The sequence below is a fragment of the Nycticebus coucang genome, chromosome 14 (genome assembly GCF_027406575.1).
Source record: "Nycticebus coucang isolate mNycCou1 chromosome 14, mNycCou1.pri, whole genome shotgun sequence".
Lineage (NCBI taxonomy): Eukaryota > Metazoa > Chordata > Mammalia > Primates > Lorisidae > Nycticebus > Nycticebus coucang.
Genome location: NC_069793.1, coordinates 39,338,095 through 39,351,650, shown reverse-complemented (window position 1 = coordinate 39,351,650; position 13,556 = coordinate 39,338,095). Strand labels below are relative to the sequence as shown.

Below are 13,556 nucleotides of genomic sequence, written 5' to 3'. Positions count from 1 at the left end.
TTACAATTTCTAGATCTGTGGTGAAAGATCTAGCTGCCCATTGAGAACTATACACGGCTGTATAGAAAAGGGCTTGATGATAGTACCCAGGTATTCAACCAAATCTAATCCAGGTGTTGCTGAAAGATATTTTGCAGATGTAGTTAACATCTCTAATAATTTGACCTCTTTGTTCATTTTTTAAATTTTTAAATTGATACTTTGTTGATGAATAAAATTTTGGTATAATTATAGCGTGCAACATGGTGTTCTGATGTATTGTATACTTCAAGTAATGAGCGTGATGCTTAATAGTATGCGCTTGACTCATCCCATTGGTTAAAAAGCCTTACCTGTGTGTGCTGGCTTTGGCAGGACATGCACTAAAACTGGAACTACACGGAGGTTAGTATGGCCACTGCACAAGGATAACACACAAATTCGTGAAGTACCGCATGTTAAAAAAAAAATACTCTTAGGTGAAGTAGTGAGGTTTCATGAGGGAAGAAGTTCTTCCTTAAAATGGCAGCATCAGTTTCTTTCAGCAGCATTTTTATAGTTTTCCTTATAGAGATCATTCACATTATTGGTTAAATCTATTTCCAGATTTCTTTTTGTAGCTAATGTAAATAGAATTGCTTTCTTGATTTCTTTTTCAGCTAGTTTATTGCTCATGTCTAAAAATGGTACCATTTTTTGTGTGTTGCATCAGTGTTTTACAACTTCACTGTAGGTTTTAGTGATGGTTTTAGGTTTTTCTGTGTATTAAATTATATTATCTGGCAATTTGACTTCCTCCGTTCTGATTCAGATGCTGCTTGCTTCTTTCTCTTGCCAATTGCTCTGGCTGGAAATTTCAATGCTGTGGTGAGTAAGAGTGTGAGAGCAGACATCTTTGCCTTGTTCCAATTCTTAGAGGAAAAGCTTCAGACTCTCCCCATTCTGTATAATGTGGGTTGTGAGTTTTTCATATGCTCCAGCAATTCCAATACAAGGTATTTATCCAATGAAAAGGAAGTCCATATTTCAAAGTGATATCCACACCCTTTCTTAGTCCATTTACTTTTGTTATAAAGAAACACGTAAAGATGGGTAATTTATAAAAATAAGACGTTTATTTAGTTCACAATCCTGCTGGCTATACAAAAATACATGGCACCAGCATTTGTTTCTGGTGAGGGTTTCATACTGCTTCAAGTTGTGGCAGAAGGGAAAGGAAAGCCTGAATGTGCAGAGATCACATGACCAGAGATGAAATAAGAGAAAATGGTGAGAGGTCAGGCTCTTCTTAACAACCAAAGGAACAGGTGCAGTGAGAATTTACTTACTCACTCACAGAAATGTCATTTATTTATTGATGGAGAGATCCACCCCTATAACCAAAACATCTCCCTTGGCCCTACCTACAAGACTGGGCTCAAATCTCAACATGAGATTTGGAGAGACAACCGTAGCAGCCTCATGTGTATTACAGCCTATTCACTATTAACAATGATCCTAAGGAACAAGGGATGGATGTGTCCAGCAAGAGATGAACGGCTAAAGAAAATATAGTGTATGTGCAGTATGGATTATAATTCAGTCATAAAAAAAGAATGAAATTCTGCCATTGATGGCAGCATGGATGATCTTGGAGAACAGAATGTTAAGTGAATTAAAACAGAAAGTTAAACACTGCAGGTTCTCACTCATATGCAGAAGCTGAAATAGTTGAACTCATAAAGTAAAGGGTACAGCAGAGGTTACTAAAGCCTGGGAACAGTGAAGGGAAGGGAAACAAGGGGAAATATTTGTAAAAGAATATAAAATTACAGTTAAGGGATTAAATGCTAGGGTTCTATAGCACTGCTCTGCAGAATGACTATTATTCGCATTAATATATATTTTTAAATAGATGTATTGAATATTCTCATCACAAAGAAATGATAAATTTTTGATATAATGAATGTCCTACTTACACATATATGATCATTAGACATTGTATTTATGGAAAAATGACAGTGCACAATTATGTGACAATTAAAAATAAATATGAATTTTAAAAAGACTGCATCAAGCCTTTCTGTGTAAGAATTTTCTGCCTGTGGCGTGCACTACAGATTTCAAACTTTTAGCCCTCCCTACATGTTATAGTTTGAGTTATCATTGGCCAATAAATGAATGACATAAATGTGTCCTAAAAAATTCACCTAATGCAAAAATGAAGTGTAAAGAAGTAGCTTTCTGATGAGAGCTTCATTTATTAGCCTTCTCTTCTGTACCTTATGAGGAGGTGACACGCAATACCTTCCACGTTGGTAAATTCATATTCAAACTTTCTCTGGAATATCTAAGTCCACAACAAAGAAAAATCATAAAAATAAAAAATAATTGATGGCTACAAGAAATAATATTCGTGTATTATAAAATCTCACAAAGAGGGTGAATGAACTCTTGCAGGTTTAAAAAAATGCATTTCTGAATGAAAGAAAAACATGACATTATAAGTATAAAAATGAATTTTGAAAAAATTACAACTGCTAATATTTACATGGTACTTATCTCTTTGTAATTATAATTATAAATAAAGCCAGACTGAGTTTTATACACACAGGTATATACACATATACCAACATACAAATGGAGGAATGTATGTAATTTATATAGCAGGAAATAGTGGGGAATATATATTTAGATACAGAGAGAATCAAATTTGGGAAGTAGGGTATAAGGTAGGATAGCATTTCTCAAACCTGTCTACTGGTTAGTTTCATGAAGATACATGAAATTCAGCTGAAGAATAGTAATTCCAATACTGAATGATACAGGTTTATTACTGTACCACTAACAATCTTTAAATGGGCATCAGTGTTTAAATTGATAACATATAGCAAATAATTACAGTAAAAGGTCAAAATAGTTTATTTTTCTCATATTGGTAAATCTGAATTTTATGTATTCTGCACGCAAGATTGGTTTGTTTATTACTTTGAAATAAATCCAGATACACTGAGACTAGAAGGAGCATTCAAATTAAATCCAAAGTAACTGCTTTACAGATGAGCTAATGGAATAGTTTAGATCTTATTCCAACTTATTTCTAGCTCTTAGAAAATTAATCACTACTGAAATGATTTTTGAGAAATGTATTATTGACTGAAAATATTATAATTCTAATTATTTCTTACAATTTTTTCTAATACTCAATTCTTGTGAGAATTTCATGAAAGACATAGACCTGACCCAGGAACAAAGGTAGCATCTTTATACATGCATAGAATGTGGTAGAATAGCCACTGTAGGTCTGTCCATAAACTTCCTCCACTCAGTTAAAAAGAGAAGATGGAGGAGACATAAGAATTAGTCATCCACAAGTTATTTCTGATTAATCCACCACAAAATAAATGCCAATAAAACCGGAGAATTCGGGTGGTGCCTGTGGCTCAGTCGGTAAGGCGCCAGCCCCATATACCAAGGGTGGCGGGTTCAAACCCGGCCCTGGCCAAACTGCAACCAAAAAATAGCCGGGCGTTGTGGCGGGCGCCTGTAGTCCCAGCTGCTCGGGAGGCTGAGGCAAGAGAATTGCCTAAGCCCAGGAGTTGGAGGTTGCTGTGAGCTGTGTGATGCCATGGCACTCTACCGAGGGCCATAAAGTGAAACTCTGTCTCTACAAAAAAAAAAAAATAATAATAAATAAATAAAGATCCAAGTCAAACTTCTAGAGATGAAAACTTTAATGTCTGAGATGAAAAGGACATTAGATGATATTAACAACAAATAAATTATCACAAGGGAGGGTGGCGCCTGCGGCGGTAAGGGACCGGCCTCATATACCGAGGGTGGCAGGTTCAAACCCGGCCCCAGCCGAACTGCAACAAAAAAATAGCCGGGCGTTGTGGCGGGCGCCTGTAGTCCCAGCTACTCGGGAGGCTGAGGCAAGAGAATCACTTAAGCCCAGGAGTTGGAGGTTGCTGTGAGCTGTGTGAGGCCACGGCACTCTACCGAGGGCCATAAAGTGAGACTCTGTCTCTACAAAAAAAAAAAAAAAAACGGAGAATTCTCATGAGAAGTATGATAAACTAATTTAAGAAATCAGATTATTAAATACAGGGAATATATGCAAAATAAAATACTGGAACTGGAGACCATTGTCTTAATAAAAAAATGTATAAACAGAAAGTTAAATACCACTTGTTCTAACTTAAACATGGGAACTAGATAAGGTGCACAAGTAGATATAGAGCTTCGAATCACAGACATTACAGACACACTAGAATGATGGGAAGGATAGTAGGTGAGTGGTTAGAAATTTCTCAATGGGGGCAGCGCCTGTGGCTCAAAGGAGTAGGGTGCCGGTCCCATATGGTGGAGGTGGCGGGTTCAAACCCAGCCCAGGCCAAAAACCACACACACACACACACAGAAATTTCTTAATGGGGCAATGTACATTATTCAGGTGGTGGAAACATTAAAAACCCAGACTTCACAATCATACAATATATCCACTGAACAAAATTGCATTTATACCCCTAAAGTTTATACAAATACATATATAAAAAAAAATTCTTACATGGATTTTCCTGCTATAAGTGTGGCTAGGGTCAGTTTCATCAAAAATCCATCACTGAAAAGCAGGGGTGAAACACATCACTCCATCTGTCTATCACATACCAAACAGAACAAAACAGAACAAAAAGTAAAGTTCTTTTGAAAGAGGAAAGGAAATTAGTACAAAAGATATAGTAAGAAGATATTTTAGATTTTTAATGATGTCCAATAGTATCACATATATACACGTTAATAAAAATGATTGTATCCACAATATTCAGATTAAAATATAAATATTATTTGAGAAAAATTGAATTTTCTCTCTTTCACAAAGGAAGTTTACATAAGTTTAATCTATTAAAATGAATTTCATTTTGAGCAGTACGTTAACCAGCTGTTATTCTAAGATATTTCCACATAATTTAGAAAGTAAATTGATTCCTTTCACATATGTTAGTTATTCAAAACCAAACCTCTCAATGTTAATGACTAGATATGATCACTGATAGGACCAGGTGTTGCATTAAAAAAAAAAAATATCAGGATGTCAAAGTAAATCTTCATTTAATTTTTTTTCTTTTTTTTACTTTACTTATTTTTTTTATTATTAAATAATAGCTTTGTACATTAAGGCAAACATGGGGCACCATACATTGGTTTTATAAACATTTTGACACATTTTCATCACACTGGTTAACATAGCCCTCCTGGCATTTTCTTAGTTATTGCATTAAGACATTTATATTCTACATTTACTAAGTTTCACATGTACCCTTGTAAGATGCACCACAGGTGTAATTCCACGAATCACCCTCTCTTCACCCATCCTTCCTCCTCCCTTCCCCCTCCTACCCCTCCCTCTCCCCCTTCCCCATATTCTTAGGTTATAACTGGGTTATAGCTTTCATATGAAAGGCACAAATTAGTTTCATAGTAGGGCTGAGTACATTGGGTACTTTTTCTTCCATTCTTGAGATACTTTGCTAAGAAGTATATGTTCCAGCTCCATTCATGTAAACATGAAAGAGGTAAAGTCTCCATCTTTCTTTAAGGCTGCATAATATTCCATGGTGTACATATACCACTATTTATTAATTCATTCGTGGATTGATGGGCACTTGGGCTGTTTCCATCACTTAGAAATAACGAATTGGGCTGCAATAAACATTCTGTACAAATATCTTTGTTATAATGTGATATATTTGGTCTTCTGGGTATATACCTAGTAGAGGAATTATAGGATTGAATGGCAAATCTATTTTTAGATCTCTAAGTGTTCTCCAAACATCTTTCCAAAAGGAATGTATTAATTTGCATTCCCACCAGCAGTGTAGAAGTGTTCCCTTTTCTCCACATCCACGCCAACATTTCTGGTCTTGGGATTTTGTGATTTGGGCTAATCTTACTGGAGATAGATGGTATCTCAGAGTAGTTTTGATTTGCATTTCTCTGATGATTAAAGATGATAAGCATTTTTTCATATATCTGTAGGCCGTGCACCTGTCTTCTTCAGAGAAGTTTCTCTTCAAGTCCCTTGCCCGGCCTGCGAAGGGATCACTTGTTCTTTTCTTGCTTATACATTTGAGTTCTCTGTGGATTCTGGTTATTAAACCTTTGTCGGAGACATAACCTGCAAATATCTTCTCCCATTCTGAGGGCTCTTTGCTTGCTTTACTTACTGTGTTCTTGGCTGTGCAGAAGCTTTTTAGTTTGATGAAGTCCCAGTAGTGTATTTTTGAAGCTGCTTCAATTGCCCGGAAGGTCCTCCTCATAAAATACTCACCCAGACCAATTTCTTCAAGGGTTTTCCCTGCACTCTCTTCTAGTGGTTTTTATAGTTTCATGTCTTAAGTTTAAATCTTTAATCCAGTGAGAGTCTATCTTAGTTAATGGTGAAAGGTGTGGGTCCAGTTTCAGTCTTCTACAGGTTGCCAGCCAGTTCACCCAGCACCATTTGTTAAAAACATTCCCCACTGAATGTTTTAATTGGTTTATCAAAGATCAAATAACAGTAAGTAGCCGGATTCATCTCTTAGTTCTCTATTCTGTTCCAGTCATCTACTTCTCTGTTTTTGTGCCAGTACCATGCTGTTTTGATCACTATTGATTTATAGTATAGTCTGAAGTCAGCGTGATTCCTCCTGCTTTGTTTTTATTTCTGAGTAATGTCTTGGCTATTCGAGGTTAATTTTTTTTTCCTTATGTGTGTATGTTTATGTGTTTGGTTTTGAAGCATGTTTTTTTCACCTCCTTAAAAAGATGGTAAAGTGGCAAGCAGAGATGATCTGTACATCTGTGTTGTATCAATCAAGTATTAACCTGTCGCGGACCGTCAGTCGATGGGCCTCAGTTTGAGGGTGCTCAGGGCGAACGGCACAGGTTGATTGAAAGGTCGACGCAGGATGGAATGACAAACTGCTACACACCACGAGTGATGAAGAAAGCAGCTGTACTTTACTGAATTTTAAGATTGGTTTTTATACATTTTTGACAAAGCATTACAAATTACAAAAGGTATTTTTACAACTTGCTGAGCTTTACAAGTTAATATCTAACCTTGTAGATGTGAGTATTTGACCATCTCACTTAAACAATATCCTGTCCGCAAGGGGTTCTGTCCGCGAGGGGGAGCAAAGGTTGCTGGTTATCAGTTGTGTCTTTCACTTCCCCTTATCTAAGTAAATGCTTTAAAGGTTAGAGTTTTAAAACATGAAAATTCTTTCTTTATAACTACTAGTATTAGTAATAATTCACAAATTATTTACTTCTAATGTGATTAAAAGATTTCATATATGTGTAAATTATGTAAGTGATTATAGTACTAGGAAATATATGAAATGTAAAGGTATGTGGAAAGTTTTAAGTCGTGGGTGGCTGTGGGTGGTGTAAGTACATATCTAGATGGAGCATCTTGTTTGCTGTTCCTGCATTGTCTCAATGCATTGTCTCAATTCACTGACATTTATGGTGGGAGCGTGCTCCTGCATCGTTCCCCTGGAGACATTGAGTCTCCATCGGCTATGCGTGATTATGGATCAGTAAGTCATTATGTTTATTCTTGGTTTCTTAAAACAATCAGGTAACAATCAGGCATACAACTCAACAAACAGGTTTCAGGGTAAAGGTTTCTTAGGCTTCTATGCCGCACCTCGTGAGTCATTACGTTCATCAAAAAGTATGCTAGGCAACTTCTGCGCTGCTGTCGCATACCAGGGGGGCTGGGAGTATCGCTCCGGGTAGCACAGACCACCTAACCACGTGTTTTACAACGCGGACAGCGCCACCTCACCACGGCTAGATGCCGGGGGTGCGGCATTAACCAAACAACACAGATGAGAGCTCCTGAACAGAACATATGTGCTTAATAAATACTTAGAGGCTAAATCATGTGTAACAGCAATTCTGTCTTAGCTTTATTCTTTCAACAATGAAATAACCCCATTTCATGTATTCACTAACCACTTTAGATGAACGATCTGGAGCATATTAACTCCCTCTGATAGTTTACATTGTCTTCAATATTTCAATTACACTATTAATTGTTGAACACACACTCCTAAATATGTTCATATTTTATTAATTATTCTTGATGTGCCAATACTCTTGTAGTGATATGGGGTACTGACACTGGAGTTAGACTGCAGAGAGTTATTTCAGGACTCAGTTGCTTTCTAGCTTGTGAAATTAGGTAAGTTTTATAATCAACATTAAGATTATAGACACAGATGGGCAATAGTGCTTCATATGTTGTTGTCAAATGGAATTACTTAATATATGTAAGATGATTACAATAACGTTGGACACTCAGTAAGTGAGGGATATTGTTAGCATATTATTGTGTTACTACACTCTAACATTATAAATATGTCTCCAGAAGAGGAAGAAGAAGAGGAGAGAGAACAGCAGAAGGAGGGAGTGGAGGAAGAAGAGATCATCTCATATTCCCTACCACCCATCCCTCTTGTAAGCTTTTGGGTGACTAAAACGACAGTGCATAGTTCCCACAGTTCTAATCATTATGTTGGACCACATTGATTATTGGTCCCAAAGCGACTGACAAGTAATATGTTATCAACAGCCAAAATAACAATTTCTGCATATGGATGTTTTTTCCAGAATGTTTTGATCTTGTTTCGATTTTGACAATTACAAACACGTTGCAATCTTGCCGTTACCACTTTGTCCATCAAGATTTCTTAATCATGCAGCTACTCACCAAGTTCCTGGTAAATGTGTCACCAAAAGTCCTGCAAGGTGGGGAAAACCTCAGGCTCCCTTACTACAACCTTACTGAAGCCAGTGTGCTTGCCATGAATCAAGATTCCCTGGTTTTGTTTTCAACTACATGTTTGGAGAGACAGTTATACTTTAACTTCTTTATTTCACCTGCAATAGCACAGTCCCCATTTGCCTCTCCAAGTAAGTGACAGGGCCCTACGAATCTTTATGTATATTAATATACTTATACTTATCTATTATTATTTCATACCACCCCCTACATCCTACAATGCTTTATTATTTCATGAATAAGCTAAAAATTGAGGAGATATTCAAAGGTCTTTGCTTGCCCCCCATCCCCTCAATTTAGCCAAATATTAATCAAGATTGAAATTTTACCTCTTTTTATTTATTATACAAAGGTATTAATTGAATACCCATTATATGTATTATGTTTCAAGCAGTAATATCCTCTAAGAATATAATAGTGAAGAAAACGTTGTAGTTCCTCATTTCAAAACGTGTAAAACACACACCCCCTTAACTACATTTTAGCTTATTTTCCAGGCTAGATAAGAAAGCACAAATTAGATTGCAGACACTAATTTGTAGGAAAAACTTGTGATTGGCTATCTTCCCCTGTGTGTCTTGGGAGGGAAACCATCATTGCTTTAAGAACTATGTACTCTGAAAAATATAAAACTTATATGTGCCAATAATTGTTGGGGCCTGGACACTGTGTTTCCAGCCCCAACCCAGGGCCTAGGCAGAGCCAGGATGCTAAGAGTCTGTCCCCAGCCCGCCCAAACCCATTCAGGTGTCTGGATGTGGGCCCCTGCACCAGCTTACTCGGTGTAGACCTCATTCAGGTCTCAGATGCTGAAGCACCTTAGAAGTCACAGTCAAGATTAGTAGGAGCGAGCATCTCAGTAGCAATCTCTCAGTAGCAGTTCTCAGTAGGGGAGCGCCGAGCAGGTGTCCTCCAGGTGAAGCCAAAGGACAAGCCCTGGCTAACTACTCTGGACTCCAGACGCAAGTGTGAAGACTGCTAAGCAATGATGTACATTCTTCCTGCTCTCCTGTATCTCACTAACGAGAGCCAATGATGTTAATCCCCTCCCCCAATCCCTTATTGCCAAAGTATTTCTCACAGGTGCCTGCTACAAATAATACTTACCATTTTAGAATATTAAAATTAAAATTTTTAAAAGTATTATAAGAATAATAATAATTTTGGACTGTATTATTTGGGCTCCTGAGAGGATCGGGTTTTTTGAGTTATAACCATAGTGTGAGAGAATTTTATTTTCAATTAATTGCTTGGAATAGCTTTACTCCTCATGTCTCTAGTATTTTTATCTATTCCATGGTAATGAACATTTTACAGCAGGATGTGTTGTATGTCACATTTGGCCACAAAGAAGGTTGGAATCAAATTTCAACCTAAGAAAGTAATTTGGATATTATATACTTGACCTTATATTCAGTATACCTATCAACTGTTTACCGTTTACATTCTTATCCTTATTACCCTCCATGTCACATCTTAAATTATAATTTATGTTTTCTCTGGACCTATTTTTTATAAATTTAAGGTCTTATTTGTGTTCGAGACTTTATTTATAAAAGAAGATAGCTTGTATGATACTATATACAAACAAGGTAAATTTATATCTGGATTTTACATTTTTTACTTCACTTACTTGATTTAAAACAAATATTAATAAAACAACTCTAATAAGGCCTCCTGACCTTCATAAATATTCTATTGGCTTAACACCTTCTAATCTTGTTCTTTTCATATGTGTCCTCATGACTTTAACGTAAGAATGAATGCAACCAGATGATTCTTTATGGAACAGATCAAATCTATCATAATATGGGCATTATCTAAATTCCAGTAATAACTTTGACTTAATCTTTCTCTAATCTTCTAACTCCCAGATGTCTTTGCTAGTTTATACCCGGTTCACTAAACCCCTGAATAATTTAAATAATGGGAATCTTGGAAGCTGGTGGCTTCATATCTTTAACTATAGATTTGCTATTTCTTTAAAAAGTTTCTTCTTTCTGCCTGCTCACAAGCATTAGAGATTGCTTACTTTATCTTTATTTGTGAATTGTTAGCAGCAAAAAAAAAAAAAAAAAAGCTGACATACTTATTTTTACTTATCAAATATTTATATATTTCCCATGTAGCAGCTGCTATTGTAAGTGTTTTACAAATGCTTTCTAATTCAAATCTCATAACAATTGTATGAGTAAGTTTTTGTCACTGCCTTCATTTTACACGAGATTTGAGGCATAGAATGGTGGGTTAATGTGCAAGTTAGATAATCAGTAAGTGAGAATAGTTGCTACCCTCCAGCTCTTTCCTTCTAAAATTAATTTCCAACCACTGCTGTCTTTCTATAGTATCAAACCGGAATGGACAGAAGTAATTAGCACTTTAGGAATTAGCATTTTTGTAGATAGAGGAAAGATTAAAGTTTGATTTTCTATAAGGAGTTTTGCATAATTGTTGGGCATAATGTCAGGAAGGCTTGTTCTTAACTATAAAGTGGAACATGCAGAATTCAACGAGAATTTCCATGTGCTCCATGCCCACTTTTAATATTTTATTTTAGTAAGTTCCATTAGTCACTATTAGTAAACCAATACTGATAGATTAATATTAACTAAGTCCACATATTTTCTATTTTCTACTTTTTTTTTATGTTACTGTTCAATTCCAGGATACCTCAATCCCTTTCATCAAATTATGTCGTTTTAGGCTTCTTTTGTTGTTGACACAGTTTCTTGGTAGAAACTGAACCCCAGTTAGTAATACCATTTCATACACAGGAGAATATGATCACCTCCCTCCACTGACCACCTCCTTCAGTTGACCTAGTTTTCTTAGACCACCCTTGGGTAGTCAACTTACAGAAGTCCACTGCATCTAAGGCAGTTTTATTGCTTTCTCATATTTTGCATTCCATGCTGTCCTCCCTAATTTTTTCAATAACGTCTTTAAAAACTGTACATAAGTTTTATTCTTTGTGATTAAAGTTCTATTTGTTTTGACAAAGGGATTGTGGAATGTGTCCCCTCATTACAGTATCATACAAAATAGTTTCACCTTCTGGAAAAAATCCCACTCTTCTTTTAATCTTACTCCTCACTACTCCTAGTGCTCAGAATGTTAATTATTATATATTATAAGTTAACCAAATATTTGTTGAACAAGGAAATTACTACATTCATACTGACAAGAATATTATAGCATTTATGAAACATTTTATACATGTTGACATCAGGAAGTAAACTATAATTAGAGGCTGACTGTTCCTGAGCTGTGACAGGGAAAGTGATAATTTAGATTTTTACAAACACAGAAAGAAATGAATAGGAAGTATAAATGAAGAAGCCAAATGAAATGACTTCTCTTCTCACCTAGTTTGTTCTGAACTTCTCTGTAGCCTCTCACACTGCAGACAAAAACATGTCATGGAAATTATCCTTCCTGTAAGATCTGGGCTACTTCACTCCCTTGGTGATTGACTTAAATCTCTACTTTCATTCTCTACTGTTCGTTCTCTGCTTCTCACCCTACTCTTTCTTGTACCACTTGTGAATTTCGCAAATCCTCCCCTCTGATTTTATCTATACCTTCTCCTTTGATAACTCCATTCATATACATATCTTCTACTATACTTTTCATAACACATTTAAAATTCTCTTTCAGCAAATCATCTTATTACCAAATCTGAGATGTTCATCTCTAACTGAAACCCGACTCTCTGCACCTGGGTTAGAACACCTGTACTAAGTTTCCAGCCTAGCTTATTGCCTTAAATCCATAATGTGCTATAATAATCATTGTTCTCCTGGCTCGCCTTCTTCATCCACATGTCTTGACATTAACACTAATGATATATCAATTGATGAACCCCATAAATTCTAGCAATATACTGACTTTGCTAGATGTTTCCACGTTGCTATTTGCTCTACTACCTCAGTTCTGGCCCTTAGAACCTTCACGACACACACAGTTTCATATTCATCAGTTTGCTTGCTTTACTGTCATTTCATTTTTTTTTTCATTTTTATTTTTTCTATTATTGTTTCAGTTTAATTTGAGGATACAAAGAATTAGGTTACAATGTTTGCATTTGTTAGGTAGACTCCCTCTTATAATTGTGTTTCTCACTCAAGAGGTGTGCCATACACCCTAACATTGTGCCCATTAAGTGGGAACACACCCATCCTTCCACCTTCTTCCTTCTCTCCACCTTTCATATCCCTGCCCCCCACCTTGAATTGATTTGAGCTTTTCTCTTACGTGAGCATGTATTGGATAGTTTACCGGAATTGCAATGCTACCAAGTACATTGGATACTTCCTTCTCCAATCTTGTGATACTTTACTAAGAATGTGATTCAACTTCATCCAATAAGAAAGATGTGAAGTTTCCATCATTTTCAATAGCTGAATAGTATTATATACGTATACATGGTTTGTCAACACATTCCTGGATTGCTGTGCATTTAAGTTGTTTACATATATTGTTGATTGTAAATTGAGCTGCAATAAACAATCTAGTGCAAATGTCTTTATGATAAAATGATTATTTTTTTCTTCTGGATAGATGCCTAGTAATGGAATTGCAGAATCAAATGGCAGGTCTAATTTGAGTTCTTTGAAGATTCTCTATACTTCCTTCCAAAGAGGGTGTTAGTTTGCAGTCCTACCAACAGTGGAAAAGTGCTCTCCACTCTTCACATCCACAATAGTAACTGTAGCTTTGAGACATTGTGATATGGGCCATTCTCATTGGGTTTAGGTGATAT

At 36.1% G+C, this 13,556-nt stretch overlaps 1 non-coding gene across 1 annotated transcript; it reads left to right on the top strand.

The window, feature by feature from the left end:
- The first annotated feature begins 338 nt into the window (after nt 1–338).
- LOC128566169 (U6 spliceosomal RNA) lies at nt 339–442 on the top strand. Its single transcript, XR_008374462.1, has one exon. It is a non-coding gene; the product is annotated as a U6 spliceosomal RNA (small nuclear RNA).
- Nucleotides 443–13,556: the final 13,114 nt, after the last annotated feature.